At 43.2% G+C, this 23041-nt stretch overlaps 1 long non-coding RNA gene across 3 annotated transcripts in view; it reads left to right on the top strand.

The window, feature by feature from the left end:
• LOC132404387 (uncharacterized) overlaps positions 1-3477 on the top strand; it is a 77963-nt gene extending 74486 nt beyond the window's left edge. For 2 of the 3 annotated variants that reach the window (XR_009515518.1, XR_009515517.1), the window contains exon 5: positions 450-1161. This is a non-coding gene — a long non-coding RNA (uncharacterized LOC132404387). Of the gene's footprint in view, positions 1-449; positions 1162-1356 lie in introns of those variants that run through there. The other variant, XR_009515519.1, reaches the window with a different exon arrangement.
• The last annotated feature ends 19564 nt before the right edge of the window (positions 3478-23041 follow it).

Here is a 23041-nt window from a genome sequence, read left to right as displayed (position 1 = left end):
GATGAGGTGACTGTATGTATACTATAGAAGAATTTGTAGCTCCGGGGATTGACTGAATAAGCTACTGGTGTTTTCTTTTGGAAAAAGTAGACTGAAGGGTAACTTTACCTGAGGTGTATAAAGCTATGAGGAACCTAGATAGATTAAATAGTGATCAGGGGGCATACGTGAAAGTAATTGGCAGCAAAATTACAGAGGAGATGAATATTTTGTTCACTCAGAGGTAGTAAAGATCTGTAACTCAGTATTTGAATGGATAGTAGTGGTAGAAATCCTTATCACATTTAAGAAGTGTCTGGATGTGTACATGAAGAACAATAACTTATTCAGCTGAGCATTTAGTGCAGAAAGGAGGCATTAGTTTAGGAAAGATCTCTTTTTTATCTGACACAGACAAGGTGGGCTGTTTAGTCTCCTGTGTTGTTAATTTTCAATTTTTTTTTTGACAGAGGTCCATTTGGAAAGCTCTACAGCAATGTCAAAGATGAGAAAATTGAGCCTGGAGTGTACTGGTGAGCCTGCTGTACTCAATTTCTAATGCTTCAGTAGTCATTACTTACCACAGTCTTGTCAGTGCAGACCAGCCAAATGTTTTAGTTGCCAAAGGAATGTTCAGGTTTTGAAAGGCTACAGTTTGAAGGCTGAGACAAGCAACAAATACTATTTCGATGACAATCCAAATAACAACAGAAAGGAATGCTTCATAGTTTACCACTTCATATTGACAATGAGGAACTAGGATTGTACAGTATCTATGCTACCAGCAGTAAAAACAACATCTGGACATATTCAATAAAGATGTTGATTAACAATCAGTGCATTGATACATGAAATTACATAGTCAAAGTCTGTTCAGCAATATGTAGTAGCAAGCTTAGCCATGTACCATTGACAAAAAGTAACATCACATTGAAAACCACTTTAAGTAAGAATCAAGTCTTCATCTAAGATTTTCCAGACCCCTATGGATGTAATGTTTGAAGATATTGAATATTGCTTGTGTAACTAAGACAATCCATTAAATTTCATGAGTACAGAAGAAATCTTGTGATTGTGGAGGACATAAGTAGAAGCAGAACGTGAAGGTAATTTCTTTTAAGAACAAATGGTATACCCCAGATTGAAGTTTGATACCAATGGCCTATAACCCTTGAGGGAAAAGGGAGAAGATATCACCAAAATATTAAATATAACAGAAGTAAGATTGTTCCTGGAAATGATTCATTCCAAATTGTATTCAGACTATTGCATCATTCGTTGCAAAAAAAAAGTTGAAATGATGATGGAACAAGGAATAATGGAATGTGTGATGTGTAAGAAATGATTAAAAAGGGAATATCCTCTTTTCCATTACAGCATTATATGTTGGTGCAGTGATAAGTCATGTGACAGATGATGAGTGGAAGAAATGGATCACTTTTGTTTCTTGCATATTTATTACCAGAAAGCACAATTATGGACAAACTTAGAAGGAAGAATTTCGAAGATTGTTCAAAACCAAGAAATTCAGCCTTTATCCCCAAAACGGATCAAAATCCATTACTTTCAGTATCAGGTCTCAAGTCAATAATACTTCCAGTAAAACCATTAAGAAAGCAGTGATGGGTAATCTTTTTATTACATAATGCAACTGAGTACAGGAGTTCCAAGCAGAGCACCTTCCTGGTTATCTGCATGTGACTGCTGCATGACAACTCTGATGTTGAAAGTGAAAACATGATCGAAGGCAACACATTAAATGATGTTGAGGAGGAATTTCCAGTAACTGTGTTGGAAATCAGAGCCATGGTCCAGAAAGAAGAGTTGAAAAAGATCCATGAACAGATCACTGCAATGAATTGTCATGTGAGTCAAGTACCTTAAGTTAATGCTCACTACACTGTGAGAAAAGTTACTGGCTACATTACTAATGGAGCACATAGGAATAGTCAATTGCAGAAAACTTTGCTTATTGGTTTACAGAAAATCAAAACACTGATCTCAAATTATTGGTAAGCAAACAGAACATGTGGAAAAACTAACAAAACAGTCCTATGCTCCCATCATTACAGCCAGCTAGACCTTTTCCAAGAAACCATACAGAGAAAAGGGAATGGTAATTTTTGGGTACTGACCCTGCCTGTACTAAGATGAAACACATGGATTCATTTCTCAATACTAAATTAACTAAGGTGACTTGAGATCCATTTGTGCATATCACGAGCTAAGTTTTGGGACCTTAGATTCAATACATTCTGTTCTGAAGATGTATGAAAACCTTTGTTTTTAAAGATACCCATATCTTTCATACTGTCTAACATCAAATGGAATAGTCGGTCAGTCAGAATAGTAAGAATCAATTGTTGCAGATATTCCAAACTCCTCATGTGCAGAATGCAAGATGAAAAGAAGCCTGAGAACATTCTTGAGCTTTGTTCATCTAAGGTTGGCCTTTAGATTTGAACAGAGGTTGAGTTAAAAATATGTTTCTGAACTAGTCAAAAAGAATGTCAGTTCAAGCCTGTAAACACACAAGTGGGAAGCTTGTGAAACTGGATTCAGATTCATTTATTTATTACATGTAAATCAAAACATACAGAGAAATGTGTCATTTGCATTAATAACCAACACAACCTAAGGCGTGCTAGGTGCAGGCCACAACTGTCATCACACATTCCAACAGCAACATACCATGCCCATGTTACTTGGCAGAACAACACAGAACTCAACACAGCAGAACACCATAAATAACCAAACAACAATAGCAAAACAAGCTCCTTTTCTCCCTCCCACCGACAGTTTTCTAACCCCAGGACAGGCCTCAGGATCTCCAGATCCAGTCTCTAGTCTCCAGGCTTTGGCTAAAGGGCTTTAACTTTTGGATTTCCATTTGGCCTTTGGGCTTCAATCTACAGTATCGATCCTTGAACTAGCCGATGATGGGACCCCGAACCCCAGGCTCGCCAACTCACCAGCCCCCATGCCTCATGCTCACATAGATGGTGCTAGCTTTTGAGTGTGGAGTGAAGGCCAAAACTCTGGATGTCTTTCATCACCTGACCACACTGTGGGCCTTCAAGCACGGAGTGGAGTCCTGGACTCTGGATATCCTTTGGCTCATGGGCTCATGTCTACATGCTGGCCTTTGAATGCGGAGTGTAGGCCTGGACTTTGTTTGTCCTTTGTCAACCATCTACATTGTTGGTTTTCAAGCACAGAGCAGAGGCCAGATGATATGATGCCAAAATTGCAAGTGTTCATGTAGATCAAATGGTTCTTTTGGAAATGAATCAATTCTGAATGTTAATTCTCTCAGTCATGAAGCTGTGCCCAAGTAATACTATAGGAAATGGAGAACCAAATACAACATAGAGGTAGAATATTTGGCGAGTTCAAATACAGAATCAAATAATCTAAGAGTGGATTCTACAACATAACTCAAAACAAGATCAGAAAGATTCTAAAAGCTGGTTACTGGACTACCATACATTACTTATATAATATTGGTATCTCACTGTTACTTCAGAACAAAAAGGGAGATGAGAGTGCAATAAATCTTAAACATGAAATATGGCGTGTTCATTCTCTGATCTTGATTGAACAGGAGAGTAATGTGGTGTGCTTGCTTCTCAACAATAGAACTGTTTACACAGACATTTAGTTTGCACCAGCAGCTTAAACCCCAACATATACAAATAGTGCTCCTTTGCAAATAACTCTTTACTTATTGGATAAATATGTATATATTTATATACATTGAATCTCAATGCATTCATGAAGACATTACAATTGCTTAATGCTTAGCTATGTCTAGTTTCTGATGTGCTCAATATATAGCTTCCACTCTTTTAATAAAAATCACTCAGGGGAAACTCTACTTTGCCACAGGGAAATCACCAGTGTCTTCGATTGAATTACTGCTGTCACTGCATAAACACAATCTTGTTTGATGTCGTCTTACCATTCGTCTTCTATGTGCTGTCTTTTATCTAAATCCAAAGTAATGTAAACTTCACCACTGTAACTCAATAACTTTTTCACAGATCCTGTCATTTGGCATTGCCATTTATCTCACAAAGCTCTCCGGTTATTGAAATGCCAACTATGATTTCATCTAAAAGCAGGTGTAAGGAAGTTTCGCAGCAGCACAGCATGAGATACAACTTAATGTGAAATTTCTTATTATATTGTGATTGGAATTACCTCTGTACAGCTTACCCGGCAGAAAGTATTTTTAAATCTGTAGAATTTTCATCAATCACTCCTTTCTTGTTTTTACTGCCCTTTGCATATTTGAGAAAAGAGTTAGCTGCAATCATAGTTCCATGAAAGAAAATAAAATCCATTTTCTCTACCTGTAATATGAACAGGCAGTGATTATTATCAAAACTATAGCTACGATGTGATTGCTCAACTTAATTTCTGTTAATTAATCAAATAGCAACATCCTGGCTTAAAATAGCAGCTTAGCCTACTATCAGTCAGCAGAAACTGCAGAACAATAAGAGTTCGCACTAACCTTGTGCAAGTGTCAGAGATGAATCTGCTGATGAAGTCAGCTCTAATTTGGTGGCAAGGTCCAGCACCACATATGGTTCTTTGGTGATGCAGTTGCCTGAGAGAGAGGGAGCAGAACAAGTTCTGTCCATGAGGTTACTGTAAAAAAAAGGCAGCTGTGCCTCATCCTCCACCTGAGCCATCTGTCCAAAGCATCAGAACAGAAAGTATTTCAAAATTTTGCTGATATTCAGAAAGTGGCCACTGTGTGTATGTCTGTGATCTTCTGCTGCTGCAGCCCATCCACTTCAAGGTTTGATGTGTTGTGCATTTAGAGGTGCTCTTCTGCTCACTACTGTTATAACGTGAGGGTATTGGAGTTACTGTCACCTTCGTGTCAGCTTGAACCAGTCTGGCCATTCACCTCTGACCTCACTCATTAACAAGGCGTTTTCACCCACACAACTGCTGCTCACTGGATGTTTTTTTTTATTGTTTTTCACACTATTCTCTGTAAACTCTGGAGAGTGTTGTGCATGAAAATCCCAGAAGATCAGCAGTTTTATAGGTACTCAAACCATCTGGTCTGGCACCAGCAATCGCTCCACAGTCAAAGTCAATTATATCACATTTCTTCCCCATTCTGAAGTTTGGTCCCAACAACAACTGACCACATCTGTATGCTTTTATGCATTGAGTTGCTGCCATATAATTGACTGGTTTAGATAATTGCATTAACAAGCAGGTGTACAGGTATAACTAATAAAGTGTCTACTGAGTACACATTTTAGATATTATATATGATGTATATAAAGCATAATATATTTTATTATGTTATCATTCTGCAATGAGCATGCATATCCTACAATGCTAATAAACATGGAACCAGATTTTCTTGAATCAGGTAGAGAATCTAGATGGTTTAATGTCAACTTAAAAATAATTGAAGGAATCAAATTCCTTGAAGACTTTCATCTCCATCAGATTCTCTTGTGTTAAAAGCACCAGGTTATGCAAAGGCCATAGACATGGCTAAATGAAAATCTACAGATTTAACTCTTGTCTTTACTCCTCTGCCTACACCACCATCCAGGGACCTCAATAGTCCTTCCAAGTGAGGCAAAGATTCACATGCATCTTCTCCAAACCTGTGCATTGCATTTGGTGTACCTGACATTGGTACATCAACATTGACGAGACAAAACACAGACTTGGCAAGTGTTTTGCAGAACACTTATGCCCAGTCTGCAATGACAATTCAGATTGCCTAGGTGCAGACCATTTTAACCACATTTCACATTCCCAGACTGAGCTGTCTATCCTTGACCTTCTCTACTGTCAGGATGAAGCCCTATGCAGACTGGGGGAGCTATTATATTCTGCCTTGGGTAGTCTACAATCTGATAGCATGAATACTGAGTTTTCCTATTTTAGGTAAACTCCACCTTTTCCCCTTCACACCTTTTCCCATGCCTCTTCTCCCTCCTTTTCTGATCTTCCAATCCTCCTATTATTTGTTCCCTTTCTCATCACCCTACTCTATAGCCATCTTAATCCATTTTCATCCCTTTATCCCTCCTGGCTCCAGCCACCCACTTTACACTTAGGGCCGCCCTGTCCTTCATCTGGTTCCAAATACTTCCATCTATCGTTCACCTGTCACAGTCTTCCAACGGCACACCCGCTCACTTCTCTTACCTGGCACTACCTGCCTGCCACCTTACAGCACTCCTCAGTCCACCAATTGCCTTGGAATCTTTTCTCTCTGCTCCCTTTCTCTTCCTTATACTGGCCAGTTCAACTCACTATTCGCAATCCTGCTGCAGGCTTTTAAGCAGAAATTTTGACAAATTATTTCTTCCCACAGATACTACATGACCTATTCAGTTCCTCCAGCACATTGTTTGTTCTATTCCCAGTGCCCTGACTGTTGAAGATTCGTGTGCCAAAAGCCTTCTTCATCATTCTGTCTACCTGCAATGCCACTTTCAGGGAACCACAAATTTGAAGTCCTAAGTCCCTCTGTTTTATAACACTCCTCAGGACCCTACTGTTAACTGTAAAAGTCCTACCCTATCAGTACCTCCAGTTGAACTCTGTCTTTTTGCGTGTCTCCCCCAGCTGTCTGTGGTTTTGTATTCCCATGTGCTCCTGTCCCCACTCCTGCTCTACTCTGGCCCCTGTATCACTGAGTACTCCGTCTCTCATCTGTTTCTCATTATTACCTTTGTTGCTGCCACCTGTGTCTCATTGTGCTCCACCTATCATCTGTCTTTCTGTTCAGTGTATTTCAGTCCTGTGTTTTCAGCTATTTCTTACCAGATTGTGCCAGTGTAACTCCAGTAGGGGGGTAGGGAAGGAACAATGGTACATCAAATTCTAGAGTCCCTGCAGGTCCTCATTTGGCCTTTAGGAAGTAGAGCGCATAGCAGTCAATCTGGTTGTAATTGCACAGGATAACCTTGCAGGTAAAGGGCTCACCGTAATTGTGTATCCTGACGGGTTGTAGGGCAATGTGATGGGTGACAGATGACACATATTGTTCATAATCGACACCGTTCTACACAATTCACAAACACCATCATTGAGTTGTTGTGTTCACTTTAAGAGGTGGAGTCTGATGTAGTGACATCAGTGTAAAGCAACTGCTTTTGGTTTGTTCGTAATGGAAGTAAAGAGCTGCTGCTTTTGTTAAGCACTTTAAACAACCCTTGCGTGTTTCATTGACAAAATCCTACATTGGTGACCCCAACAGTTTCTGACAATTCCAGAGTTATTCAACAACATGTCAACCAATCCAGTTGCTTTGAAGCTGCTGGAGTTTTGGGAGGAGCATGGTACCACGTGATTTGCACAGGCTGGAGCCCAGCTTGCTCTGTGAGAAATCACCATGGATAATACCAAATTTTACTATATCATTGCATCACTAAGTAGTTCCATTGCAGCCAGAGGGGTGAGTCTACTAGAAGAGCTGCCTGAACATAAAGAAACTCATCTATTTCAGACTTTTGGACTGCCTTTGAGTGTGCCAAACAGCTGTTCTCCTAGCCTGGCTTGGGTGACGCTAGGCCTTCAGAACTAATGGAGCATATGCTATCTTTCTTGACCAAGCACCATCCTTGTTTTATTTTTAAAGAACTTTTTATGCAATGAATGCCCCTGATCAAGTTACCACATGCCTCTCTAACACACCCATGAAGGACTATAGGGAGCTTGCTAAAATGGCCAGCAGTTTACACTCAGCCAGGCAGAGATGCAGCGTTCCTCCTCCTTTTCCTGGTTCAATTAGACCTGTCAGCAGACTCTCACCCATGGCTCTGAATCAGGCAACATTGGCACAAACTCCAAGGAGTGCTTTTGTCATGCAGTTCTGACAGTGCCAACACTTTGAAACATTGGGGGTCTGTGAACACCATGGGTTCCAGCTGTCAGGGTTGCCTGTCATTCATTACGGACTCCATTTCAGCGCAATGCTTACTGTGTGACACGGGTGCTGCCAGCATTGCCCATTGATTGTAAGGCAGAGAGCGATGGACCCTTGCGGGAGGCTGCTAACAGCAGCATGATCTGGGTTCATGGGCCACAATGCATGACACTCTGCTTCGGTGGATGATGCTACGCATGGGGCCTTGTCTTGCCTAAAGTTGCTAGACCACTGATCATCGTAGATTTCCTGTGCACTGAAGGGCTGTTAGTAGATCTTAACAAGGCCACTACTCCTGATCATTATCCAGGCCGACATATTCAGGACTTTTTGGTGCATTTACCTAGAAAGATAATTTTTCCAAAGTGTACTTAGTCAGGGGCTACCATCAGGTGCCTGTGTGCACTGAGGACATTCCCAAAACAGGTGATACAACCCTGTTTGACCCGTTGGATTTTCTGTGCATTTAATTTGGTCTGAAAATTGCAGCACAGACTTACCTGTGACTAAGTAAGGAGGCATGGGATCCAAGGGGACATTGCTTTGTGGATCCAGAACTGGCTTGCCCACAGAAGGCAAAGAGTGGTTGTAGATGGGTCATATTCTGCATGGAGTTCAGTCACCAGTGGAGTTCCTCAGGGATCTGTTCTGGAACCCTTACTCTTCATGATTTTTATAAATGACTTCGATGAGGAAGTGGAGGGACGGGTCAGTAAATTTACTGATGACTCAAAGATGGGGGTGTTGTGGATAGTGTAGAGGGCTGTGAGAGGTTACAGTGGGACATGGATAGATGCAAAACTGGGCTGAGAAGTGGCAGATAGAGTTCAACCCAGATAAGTGTGAGGTGGCTCATTTTCGTAGGTCAAATATGATGACAGGATATAGCATTAATGGTAAGACTCTTGGCAGTGTGGAGGATCAGAGGGATCTTGGGGTCCGAGTCCATAGGTACTCAAAGCTGCTGCACAGGTTGACTCTGTGGTTAAGAAGGCATACGGTGTATTGGCCTTCATCAATCATGGTATTGAGCTTAGGAGCCGAGAGGTAATGTTGCAGCTATATGGGACCCTGGTCAGACCCCACTTGGAGTACTGTGCTCAGTTCTGGTCACCTCACTACAGGAAGGATGTGGAAACCATAGAAAGGGTGCAGAGGAGATTTACAAGGATGTTGTCTGGATTGGGGAGCATGCCTTATGAGAATAGGTTGAGTGAACTCGGCCTGTTTTCCTTGGAGTGATGGAGGATGAGAGGTGACTTGATAGGGGTGCATAAGATGATGAGAGGCATTGATTTTGTGGATAGTCAGAGGCTTTTTCCCAGGGCTGAAATGGCTAGCATGAGAGGACACAGTGTTAAGGTGCTTGGAAGTAGGTACAGAGGAGATATCAGGAGTAAGTATTTTATGCAGAGAGCAGTGAGTGCGTGGAATGGGCTGCTGGCGACGGTGGTGGAGGCAGATATGACAGGGTCTTTTAAAGGACTCCTGGACAGTGATATGGAGCTCAGAAAATTAGAGGGCTATGGGTATTCCTAGGTAATATCTCTGGTAAGGATATGTTCGGTACAGCTTTGTGGGTTGAAGTGCCTGTATTGTGCTGTAGGTTTACTATGTTTCTATATAATGCATTCTGTTAAAATTTTAGATTTTATTTTTGTTTATCTGGATAACATACTTGTCAGCAGCATATCCAAAACTTAACACATCATATCTACGCACACTTTTCAAGTGCTTAAACCAATATGGGCTGATTATTAATCCCACTAAGTGCCAATTTGGGTTGTGTGCTATTGACTTTCTCGGCCACTGTATCTATGCAGAAGGTGTGGCATCCCTGCCGTCAAAAGTTACCATTATTATGGACCTTCCACTGTCCCTCACTACCAAACAACTGCAAGAGATTTTAGGTATGGTGAATTTATATCATGGTTTCATCTGTGAGTTGCTGAACTTAGGCTCCCCTTAATGGAACCTAACAGTGACTCCTTTGCTTGCATCTGTGGAAACAGCTCTATTTCCATCTTTAATATCTTATTTTTCCCTTTCCCTCTTTTGAGGACCCTGACCTGGAGTTACATGCTGACTACGGTTCTTTGCAGGAATGGGGCCCACTCTTGGGGTTCCATAACTGGCCGTTGTTCGGCACACCAAAGGCTCAGCCCAAGAGTCTGGCTCAAATTCAGAAGCCTAGGATCTCAGTGCACTGGAGACAGGCAGATCGAGAGTCGGTATCACGACAGGAGACCCGTGTGTTGTCGGGGGAGCTGGAATATCTGCTGTGTGCCTGGAGACCCAGATCTTCACGATCTTCAGCCACAGAGCTCAAAAAAAGTGACCTAACGGACTTTTAACATCATAAACCAATGAGTTGTTTGTTATGCCTCCCCGCTTGCTGGGAAAATGGAGACATCTCTTTCTCCCTTATTAGGGAGAGAGAGGGAGAACCTGTGGTATGTCGAGTACTGGGTGAAATGCAAGTCTGTGTCTTTGCTAATGCTCTTCTCACACTTGAGTGCTCATTGGCCGTGCCGATGCTCTTTTTCTTCCAGTGTGGGAGGGGGGATTATTGCTCACTGCTGCTTACATGCAGGGGGGTGCCGGTGGGGGGGGGGCTTTCGGGTTCTAACACTTAACTGTTCATTCTTTGAGGCACTCCTCTGTTTTTGTGGATGGTTGCGAAGAAAAATCATTTCAGGATGCATATTGTATACATTTCTCTGACATTAAGTTGTGCCTTTGAACCTTGTACAGTGCTCTTAAAGGCAGTGCCCCTAATCGCATGCTTGAGTGGGCAGTGGACGTGATCAGAGCATTTGGCAACACCAGCTGAGCTCTTTCAAACATGTCCCTACAGGGGCTCCTCCTCTCCAATGCTGATGCCCGGCTGTGCTGTGGCAGCAGTTGGTTGGAGGCAGGTGGCAGTCGCCCACTTCACTCAGCCAGCAGCTCTGTTTCACCCCTCCCCCCCCCCCCCCCGAGAGGGAGTACAGCAAGTATGATCGCGAACTTCTTGGTCTCTAACTGGCCATCTGCCATTTTTTGTATTCTACTAGAGGATCGCCAGTTCACAGTGTGCACTGACTGTAAAGCCCTTGTACACACTATGGCCAGAGTGTCAGACTTGGCCTGCACAGCAGCAGCACCACCTGGCCTATATTTCAGAACTCATGACTGACAGGCGGCACTTTGCCATGGCACAAAAACGTAATGCTGTAGCTGACTGCCTCTCAAGGTCAGCCGTTGAGGCCGTGCACACTGGGGTTGACTATGCTGGTATGGCGGCCAACCGATCTACCAACCGAGAGGTCCAGGCTTGAAATACAGCACTCACGGGCCTGCAGTTGGCTAACATCAAGTTCGGGGATGCAGGAATTTCTCTCTTGTGCGATGTCTCAACCAGTTGCCTGCAAACTGGATGTGTACTGTTTTTAACTCCATTCATGACCTCTTGCACTTGGGTGGGAAGGATTCACAGATAACCAGTTGCTTTAAGGTTTGTGTGGCACGGCCTGGATGTGCAAGAGTGGAGTGCAGCCTGCACTGTGTATCAGCAGGTGAAAATTAAATGTTACATTTGGGCACCAATGGCACCTTTCAAGTTCCCTGATTGACAGTTTGATCATGTCAATGTGGACCTGGTCGCTCCTCTCCCACGCTCCTGCAGTTTCATACATCTCCTTATCAGGTGTCCCTCCAGCGTTGACAATGACTGCGGACCAAGTGTTCATTGACACCTGGATCACTCAGTGGGGTTTATTCCTTCCAATGGTGGTCCCAATTCACGTCAGACCTCTGGGCCGCAGTAACCTAGAACCGCGACGTTAAATCACATCACACCACAGCATACCACCTGCAGTCCAACGGCCCGTACAAGTGGTTTCACCATTCCTTAAAGGGTGCTCTGAGGGCCTCGCTGACAGACGAGTGTTGGCAGGATGGTCTCCCGTGGGACCTGCTGGGGCTCAGAACAGCTCCAAAAGAGGACCTGCAGTCCTCCACAGACGAGTTGGTGCCCAGACAGCCGCTACAGGTGCTGGTTGATTGTATTCCTGATGCCATGGCTGCCTGGATGGTGTCCCAGCAGCATTGTCCCTCAGTAAGATCAATTCTTTTACACCTATCCCTACCTCCCATCATGGTGTTCAGCACGCTTGGGTTGCAGTTGACCTATGATGTACTTTATCTCGTTTGACCACCATGATGTACATCAGCACCCCCTTAAGCTCCCTTATGACCCCCATTCCGCATTTTGGAGTTAGGAAGAGTAAACCTCAATGTATTTCTTTTGATTGCTTTAAGCCAGCCCACCAAGACCTGGATGGTTCCACTATCATACCTCATGCATCATGACATGACCTGTCAGCACACCCCTGGACGAACCAGTGCTATTACTCCAACTGAGGCACATAGGGCCTGATCTGGGTGACTTATACAATCTCCAGACAGACACTCTCAATGTGGGTTTTGGTGAAGTCTTGGGGGGGGGAGGATGCTGTGTGGGGTCATGTAATGGGTGACAGACCATACATTTTGTTCATGATAGAAACTGTTCTACATTATTCACAAACACTGCATTGAGTTGTTGTGTTCACTTTAAGATACGGTATCAGCCGTAATGACGTCAGTGTAAGGGGACTGTTTTCGGTTTGCTTGTAATGGAAGGGCTACAGTTTTTGTTAAGCACGTTTTATTGGCGAAATCCCACAGGGTAACTCCCTGAGTAGCTTTTTAATATTTGTCACAGAATGGCTTATCAGTAAAAATTTCAAACACTTGCTTAGTTAGTTGGTGAGAAAAGCCATTCCTGTCATTTGTTCCATGCACAGCTGCAGTCTCAATACCACCAAACACCGCCCACGAGCTGGCTACTGTGGCAATGAGAAAACTAGCCATCTCCTTCTGTAATGTGCATTTGGCCATGGTCTGGAAATGGTCTTTGTCAAGATTCATTTTGTACTTTATGCTCCATGGGATTTTCTTTGGGATGCAGAGTGGGACAAATATCAAATGTTTGGTGGCCCGATAGACTTTCCTCATGATCAACTTGGTGAGGGACATACTTTGCTCTAGAAGACCAGAACTATCACTGAGCTCTCTAGTTTAGAATATTCCAACCAGAGTTGACAGGATTCATATCTGGGTGTTAGGCAAATGTACTTAAGAGCGAGAAAATGAAAGCACCCAACCTCGAATGCCTTATATGTAAATGCTGATACAAACCTCATTATACAAAATGTCAAAGATCTGATACCACTCCTCCTGAAGCCAGTTTCCCCAGATAGAATTGTTGGTCATTTGCGGTAGGTGAGTAATAGTCCCCTCATATGGTGAGCACTTGTTGGGGTTAATTAACTCAAGGGACCATCAGGTGAACTTACAGCTTGGCGTCACTCTAGCTGGAGTTCGGAATAGGCAATCTTTCAATTTGTGTTGGGTTGTTGGGCTGTGTTTCAATATAGTTTACACATTTCATTTAAATGTAAAAGTAGGAACAATTGCGGCACTCTGCTGACTCTATGTGCAGGAAGTGATTGTCAAAGAATGCTTAATGCATAGTTTATATGTTTTGTGGATAAATTATTTATCCCAATCAACATAAAACAGAGTCTAATCGGGTAAATAATAAATTAACAATGACAGATTACATAAGTATAACTAGCCTTCATTGATTGAAACGTATGGTCTATGCATATTGTCAAATCAGCTGGAACTGTTTATATAATTTGAAATGATCCTCTGGCCGTCTTTTTTTTAAATGAATGCTAGTTGCAACTCAATTTTAGCTTGAACCAAAAATAACATTAAATTTAGGAATAAGAACAGAATTGAACAAAACATTTATTTGGACCAAGGGAGAAAATGCAGTAAAATAAAAGTCATTGAAGTTTAACTCAGTTGTAGAAAATGTTGCAATTCTTGGATTAGATATAATCACTCCCATTTCTCATTTGGTAAGGCTGGATATAATGGTCCATCTGCACTGCTAATGGGGGAGAAAGCAGGAAAGCTGTTTCTTAAAACCACACAACAAAATGTCTTTAGTCCAATAATTGAGCAGTAAAAAAACAAATTGATTGCTCCTCACCATATTGTGCATGTTTGCTGAGGGTGTTTGCATGATATGATAGTTATATGCTCTGTACTTGACCTTTCTGGATGGTCTACACTTCCAACAGAAAATTCTGTAAACTATTTTCTGATTCTGCTTTTCCTCAGCTTCATGTTATTGCGTTTGTTTAATTAACAACTGATCTTCAGCAATGCTGCTTGTAAGCACTTTACAGCTTGGGAATATATTTTGTGGTGTTTATTATAGTTCTGAACAGACTATATACAACATGATTGCAAACACTATTGCAAATTTCCTGCACCACTGTCTTAGACTAGCAATATCACCCATCTTCCTGATACACCAGTGATTTTACTTCAAAAATACTTATTTGACTGAAAGTGCTTTAGGATACTTTGAGATCGTGAACAAATGCAAATCATTCTGATGTTAAAAGCTATAGGATTCATTGCTATATTTGTTTTATTTACATCCCAATTTACAAAACTTCTTTAAGATTCAAATTTCATTATTACTTCCCCAAGGCCTCTTAATCACAATTATTTAGATTGTAAAATATTTATAGCTTTGCAATACTTTCTGCAAAGCATTCTTGGGGCATATATTTTATTTGCTATTCACCCATCTATTCTCTAAATGTTCTTTTCTCTTAATATTATTATACATATTTGGCTAAAACCAGGGGGAAATGAGCAGCAATATTTTCACATAGCTGTTTATAATGATTTGAAATTTACTGCCAGAAAAGGGAGTCGTAGGGGACTGGCTATATGCTTGAAAACTAACATTTGCAGAAAACCAGAGAATGTGCCACTGCAGACACTGATTTTGGAATGAAAAGGGCAGATCACCTGATCTGGAGATACTCTAATAGTATCCTTCGTTTTCAGTTTTTGATCAGAAGGACCGAATTAGTGGAATGGCTTGTCAGTTGCAGAGCTGACCACCTTTAAATACCTGTGTGGTGAACTACATATACCTGTCTGGACACGCCCCCCCCCCCCCCCCCACTGACTGCTCCTGTGGCTCCTCCCACGGACCCCAGTATAAAGGCGATTGGAGACACCGCCCCGGCCTCAGTCTCCAGAATGTAGTGTGGTGGTCACTTGCTGCTTGTTCTTTCTTCCAGCCAATAAAAGCCTATATCCTGCCTCACGTCTCAGAGAGTTATTGATGGTGCGTCAACCTGCCGCAGAAGCAGATGACTCAATGTGCCAGTGGAAAGTAGAATTTCCTAATTTTCTAGCTCATAGAAGCCTATACACTCTACAACACCTTGGAAATCCAGCTCCACCAAGATTTTTCAGTCAAGGGAATATTTGATGGTGAAAGACCCCAAGCTGAGAGGCTTCCTGAAATTTTCACCAGAGTCTCTGGCTTAATTGTTGTGAGGAATTATTGAGAGAGTGGGGTGAGGGGGGTGTTAGTAAATTTACCAATAAAATTACTTGTCTAAGATATCTTCCAACAAGTCAAAAATATCAAAAGTAGTTTTGGAACACAGTTAACAAAAGACTGGTGTTGATCCTGATATTTTTTCAATTTTTAGAAAATATTTCGAAGTTTCTTCAAATTCTCTCTGTTCCCAGTGGCACTTATCATCTGTGTCCCTTATCAGGAGGTTGGGCAGTTACGTGAGCCCTGAGAAAAGACTCAGCTGAGAAATACAACCAATGGTTTTCATTTCAATCAAATGTGAAACAAAGGAGGACATGACATCAGAGTGCAGAAAGGTTGGCTACGTAACAGCTTTTCCCCATGTTTGTGCTGATAAACCTTCAGTGGTGGGGAGTGTACCAAGGGGTTATCCTGAAGAATTTAGTTGGGAGATTGGGAGGCTCTTGACTGGCCAGGCTGCTTGGGCCCCATACCTCTGATTCCTTTGAGTCCAAATATCTAGCTATAAAGTTAAATGGTTTCCACAGCCCTTTTATGTTCCTAAGTCTTTTTATGGAGCTTTAAAATAATTTTGTTCTGGAAAAGGCAGAAGGGGAAGCAGTAAGCAAGTAATTCATTTGGGGAAAGAGCTGATCATTTCAAAAGGAAAGAGGGAGTCGAGAGGACTGATAGAAAAGACTTGATTTCACTCATTTTGGGTTCAAAATCAGCAGCTTCAGAAGGAACAATTGAAGAATTGGGATTCTAGCCATGCTGAGCTGTATCTTAACAGGGACGTCCTATTCTGTGTTCTGTTGGGAAGGTTCCAGCAAAGCAATGGATTTCTGTTCTGACATATGGCTATTGGCATGATTACAGCCTTGGCTTTCAGATCAGGTTGCAATCTTCCTCAATAAAGCTTAGCCCTAGGTGTTTGCTGTCAGTAAGATCATGATATGGAAGGACATCTATTCATTAACTATTGTGTAACCATTAGGACTAAGCTTGAAGAACCGGGTGTAGTTTACCTTGCATTCAAAGTGATTTTTAACTGAGGCCTGGTAAACTTGGCAGCTCAGATTCAAATCTGCAATAACTGTGAATTTAAGTTGTCATAGAGTCACAAAACTATACTGAACTTGCGCCCACCTAGTCCATGCCAAACTATCAATTGGCCTAGTCCCATCAACCTACACCTGGACTACAGCCATCCATGCTCCTCCCATTCATGTACCTATCCAAATTTACCATAAGTATTCAAATTGAACCCAGCATCCACCATTTCCACTGACAGCTTGTTCCACATTCTTGCCACCATATGAGTGAAGAAGTTCCACTTAAACATTTCGCCTTTCACCCTTAACCTATGGCCTCTACTTCTTTTCTCAAGAGGACATGTAAGAAGACAAACTGCAGTTGTGCCATGTAGTTAATGAGACTAGGTTGAAGGTGGCTTATAGATGGGTTTTAGACTTTAAACATCCCACCCAGTTTGTCTTCTGAAGTTAAGGTATGCACACTGCTGATTCAGATCAGTTTCTGGTCAAATGGAACATTCCAGATGGTGTTGGAGAGTGATTGGTGAAAGTAATAACTTTTGGGGTCAAAGGGAGAAGAATAGAATTAGTGTAGATGGACAACGTGTGAACATGACAGGCTGAAGGGATTGGTTTTGCTCTGTAACACTGACTCTAGCCTAATTAAGTGAATGAGTCTATTTGCCATATACAGAGAAAACAGCTGAGATAATTCTTCATTTTCATTAACCTACAGTATACTTAGTGGCATAAAAGATCCTAGATGTTTTTACAATTTGTAGGTCACAATTGTATATGAGAGCTTAAGGATGTTGATGTTCCCTATACAACAAGACATGCATTTATGTTCTTTTAGAGTAAGAGTAAAGGTGGTTGGCTTATCCTGATTGTATGTAGGCTAACCCAAAGATTCATAGACTGGTAAACTGTACCCATGTGTTGTTTTATTCTTCACATTTAACTCCAGAGCTCTTCATATTATCACACACTGACTGTCCAAGTTGTGAATAAAACAGATCCTCACAGTCCCTATATGCATATAAGGAGGAGAACAAAAGGACAAAGTGGAAGAATGAGAGAAGGAGACAAGGAGGGGAAAAGGCGGTAAATGACAAAGAGAAGTCTCTGTCTGGATGGGCATTGGGCCATACATTAAATGGCGACTTAATATGGTGGAAAGCTTACAATTTTCCCTTAATGTGCTTTACCATTTACTATTCCCCCAACAACATCCCAGGGATCACCAGCGATCTAGTTACTACAGGGGCATTAAATGCTGCATACGTAACAGAGAAAAATTCAGGTCCTAGCTTTCCAAGACTGTTCTTCCATCTGCAAGACGCATCATATTGCTGAGAGGCTCTCTCTACTGCTTCAATACATTGAATCTCATGTATCTGATGCAGTACCGTAGCCACCCCATTTAGCTGAGCTGAGCTTCCACTGCAGGCAAATGCTGACAAAAGGCCTGCAGTCTGCATCACTCCAAGTGGGTGGTTGCAGTTTTCACCCAGCAACACTTACAAGTCTGTACCATTGGGGAAGTTGAGGGAAGGTGTCATTTGGTCTGTGGTGGGGTTTGAAAACATCCAAGCCAATACCATGCACCAGAATTCCGTAATGGCAAAAACACACAATTGCCACAGCCTTTGAAAAGGATTGGGGCCACAGTTCATTAACTCTGAACCCCACTCCATTCACCCTAAATTCACGTTTCCTCATATGTTGTGACATTGCGGTGGAAGGGGGTAAATGGGGGGGGCTCTCAACTTCCTGTCTGAAACAAACTGAATGTAAATCATGCTGAACTCTGCAAAGTTAACACACAATCCAATTGGCCATCAGAGGCAAGAAGAAACTGTTGGAAGAGCTTAGTGGGCCAATCAGCATCAGTGGAGACAAAAGGATAGTCAATATTTCATAGTCAATATGTGTCAGGACATTGGTTAATGTCTACTAACCCATTCCCTTCATAGATACTGTCTGACCCACTGAGTTCTTCCAGCAGCAGTTTTTACCTTGCTCCAGCATTTTCAGCATCTGCCATTACTTGTGTGGCCATCAAAGGTCACAGGGCTGTCCTCTCAGATCAATCTGTCCTGCAACCTCTACTTACCTCAGGTCAGCAAATACTTTTCTTTCTTAGTTTTTGTTTCAGCGCGGCTGTAACTATTTGGTTACTATATTTAACAGCAGCTGAAAGGTCAAAAACACTGTAAGGAATCTGTGCTCCTTCCAGCTTTTGAAAGTTGCAACAGCACAAAATGTTCCTCCTCAGTTATGGATGGAACATTGATGCCTGGGATTCCCTTCAAGGCCGTTTAAATGAGTTGAACTCATTTGACTCGTATGACTGAGTTCAGCCAAGGTCCAGTGATTTTGAAGGTGGTTTATGTAATCAGTCTCAAGGTATCATTTTGAGACTACAATCATTGCCATTAACACTTAATTCTATGAATATTCTTGAGTAACCTGCATCACATGTCTGCTAAATATCTCTCTGTGCAGGGCTGATTGATGACTCGGTGATCTGACAAAATGTGAGAACCTTACAGAAGAACACAAAAATGCAAATTGAAGCAGATTTATGTTGTCCCTCAGTTAGCATTGCTACTGAGTGCAAACATGATTAATCTTGTGTTCCAAATCCCCTTGACTGCTTGATCCTCATTGTCTGTCCAAAAATCTATTGATTTCAACCTTAATCTAATGACTGAGTATCTGCAGCCACCTGAGCTGGACAAGTTGATAGATTTACAACTTGCCATGTAAAAAAAAATCTTCTCATCTGAGTCCTAAATGGCTGAATCTTTTTAATGGAATCTTTTTACTTTTTACCTATTAGTTTTTAACATACATACTAGAGGAAACACCCTCTTGGCGTTTTTCTCACCAATTCCTCTCAGAACTTTAAACTGTTTAATGAAATTACCATCTCTTCTTCCAAATACCCTTATCCCAACACTCAATAGAATGGGTCACTGCATGATGTCCTCACAACTACACCAGTCTTAAGCGATGTGGCAAGATCATGGAGAAAGCACCAAATGAGGTCTCACCACAGGTACCATGGTGCCAAGCAGCAGTTAGTGGAAGGGCTGCAATGCTCCTTAAATGGGCTAATCCTGTACTGGGAGAGGACCCACACGCAGGACACAAACACGTCTTTCTTAGGTTCAATAAAATAGCATTTATTACTCGCGACAGAAAATTGGGAAATCAAGGAGGACAAAGAGGAACACGAACCTCGGACTAGGGGACCAGGGACTTGGATCGCCACGGACCTGGGACTTGGAAACAGGGAACTGGGATAGCCGCGGACCTTGGACTTGGACAGTGGGAACATGGCTCGTCGCGGCCAAGACTGGGACCCTGGGTACTGGGACCGCCACGGCCCTTGGACATGGAGACTAGGACCTTGATTCACCGCAGCCAGAAAACATGGACACCATGGATTGCCACAGCCAGAAATGGGGACACCATAGATTGCCGCAGTCGGGAATAGGGAACCTGGATCATCGTGGACCCCTGGACTAGGAGACTAGGACCTTGATTCACCGCAGCCTGAAATGTGGACACCAAAACACAGGACAGGATCATTGAGCCAGGACCTCCTTCAGATCAGGCACCGAGCCGGGACTCTTCAAGGGGACAGACACGGACACTGGGCATGAACATCGAGCCGGAACTCTGCCTTCAACTCAGCCACTGAGCCGGGACTCTTCAAGGGGACAGACACGGACACTGGGCATGAACATCGAGCCCGAACTCTGCCTTCAACTCAGCCACTGAGCCGGGACTCTTCGAGGGGTAGACACGGGCAATGGGCATGAACGTCAAGCCAGGACTCTTCGCCTTCAACTCACCCCTGGCAGAATGACGTTGCCCGGTCCCACTCTGGCGAAGGAAGGTGAATTGCTGGTACTCTGATGTGGGCTGGATAACTCTGGCTTGTGGTAGCAACGGTGACTTGCGAAGGCTTCTTACCACTCTCACCCCGAACGGCTAAAGCCAGGGGCTTATAAGCTGCTGGTTTGGGTCGAGAGTAGGTCACCTTAATTGTCAAGCTCAAGGGACACATGAAACGGAATTAGAAGGGAACAAGGAGTCAATGGTCCAGATCATAATACAACCTAACTAAATTTAAAGGGGAACCAACCCAGCCCATGACACATAAACACAAGGAAGTCTGCAGATGCTGGAAATCCAGAGCAACACCCACACAAATGCAGGGGCAACACAACAGGTCAGGCAGCATCTTTGGAAAAGGATAAGCAGTTAATGTTTGGGTCTGAGGGAAGGGGGAGGATGTTAGAATGGAAAGAGGGGAAAGATGCTAGCTGGAAAGGCATAGGTGAAGCCAGGTGGGTGGGAAAGGTCAAGAGCAGGAGAAGAAGGAATCTGATATGAGAGGAGAAAGCGAAGAAGGAGGGGACCCAGGGGGAGGTGATAGGCAGGTGAGAAGAGGTAAGAGGCCAGTTGGGAATAGAAGGGGGAGGGGATTTCTTTACTAGAAAAGAAATCGATATTCATGCCATCAAGTTGGAAGCTCCCAGATGGAATATGAGGTGTAGATCTCCACCCTGAGGGTGGCCTCATCATGGAACAAAAGGAGGTCATGGACTGATATGTTGGAACAGAAATGGGGGTCAGAGTTAAAATGCTTAGCAATCAGGAAATCCCGCTTGTGGCAGATGAAGCAGTCTCCCTATTTCCAATGGGTCTCGCCAATGTAAAGGGGCTGCATCAGGAGCACTGGACACAACAGACGACCCCAGGAGATTTGCAGGTCAGGTGCTGCTTCACCTGGAAGGACGGCCTGGGTCTTGAACGGAGGCGAGGGAGATGATGTATGGACAGCTGTACCACTTCGACCGTTTGCAGGAATAAATGCTGGGAGTGAGATTAGTGGGGAGGGACGATCAGACAAGGGAATCGTGGAGGGGGTGTTCCCTGTGGAAAGCAAAGCGTAGGGAGGTGATTATATGTTTAATGGTAGGATCATTTTGGAGATGGCGGAAGTTGCGGAGGATGATATATTGGATGCAGAGGCTGATGTCGTGGTAGGTGAGGTCAAGAGTAACTCTATCATTATTAAGGTGTTGGGTAGATAGGGTGAACGCGGACATCTGGAAAACAGAGGAGAGGCAGTAAGGGCAGCATCAATAGTGGAGGGAAGGAAACCCCATTCTTTAAAGAAGGAGGACATCTCTGATGTCCTGGAATGGAAAGTCGTGTCCTGGGAACAGATGTGGCAGAGGTGAAGAAACTAAGAAAAGGGAATAGCGCTTTTACAGTATATAGGGTGGGAAGAAGTATAGTTGAGATAACCATGGGAACCAGCAGGTTTATAAAAGATTTCAGTTGACAGTTTGTCTCCAAAGATGATAACAGAGAGATTGAGAAAGGGGAGGGAGGTGTCAGAGAGGGACCAAATGAATTTAAGGACAAGCTAGAAGTTAGAGGCAAAGTAGATAAAATTGACAAACTCAGCATGGGTGCATGAATCAATGCCAATGTAATTGTCAATGTAGTGGAGGAAGAGTTGGGGAGAATAACGTAACCAATGAAGAGTTAGGCATAGCTGATGCCCAAGGGAGTACCCATAGCTACCCCTTGAGTTTGGAGAAAATTGGAAAAGATTTTCTGGAGGAGGGGGATGATTGGTTGGTTCTTTTGTTAAGCAAGAAATGGAGAGCTTGAGGCCTTCTTGATAGGGGTTAGAAGGGTATGGGACTGAACATCCATGGTGAAGATGAGGTGGTCAGGTCCAGGGAATTGAAAGTTACTGAAGAGATTGAGGGCATGAGAAGTGTCGCGGATATAGGTGGGAAGGGACTGAACCAGAGGAGATAGATGGAATCTAGATATGAGGACAAGTTCAGTGGGGCAGGAGCAGGCAGAGAAAATAGGCCTACCTGGACAGTCTGATTTGTGGATCTTAGGTAGGAGGTAGAAGTAAGGGTGCTATGAGGTTGGTGTCATTGGATAGGAATTCCCCAGAGTGGACTGTAGTTGCCCACAAACCTCACAATGCCCCAAAAGGCTAGAGCTTCCCCTCGGCATATAGTAGTTATGGGGCTGGCCCACTAAATTCCTGATCTTATTTACTGACTGCTGGATGTGATCAGCCAGGTGAGATCAGTGGGGATGTAGGTGCAGCACTCCTAACCAATCACAGTACAGGTGTCTCCTTTCTCTGCAAGCAGATAGTTCAAGGCCATCCAAATTTGGCAGGCCACAATCCTAATAGCCATCATCTCAGCTGGTACTCTGGCCAATGAATCCTCTGTATTCATGAGTGCTCTTTGGCCAGCACCTCCATCACAGAGGCCGTGCATATCAGCTCACGGGACAGCCTGGTCATACCATTTAGCATTCAGGGCATGCCACCTTCACAGTATCATTAGGTGCTGACACAGTTGTTGCAGAATACTGCCCCTGCTCAGACTTAGTGGGCCTCACTGAATGACTGGGCCTGTGCTCATTGTACTCCCTGCACCAACACTCCTTCCCCCTCCCTGTGGGCAGAGGGATTACTGTCAGAGTAGGGACTTTGGGATTAGACATAAGTAGGGAAGTACCAGATCTTAAGATACTTACTCCACTCAAGTTCTTTCAGGCCATTCCCATACGATGGTGCAAGTTTGGCTG

The sequence above is a fragment of the Hypanus sabinus genome, chromosome 14 (assembly GCF_030144855.1).
Source record: "Hypanus sabinus isolate sHypSab1 chromosome 14, sHypSab1.hap1, whole genome shotgun sequence".
Taxonomy (NCBI): domain Eukaryota; kingdom Metazoa; phylum Chordata; class Chondrichthyes; order Myliobatiformes; family Dasyatidae; genus Hypanus; species Hypanus sabinus.
This window is presented reverse-complemented; position numbering and strand designations above follow the sequence as displayed.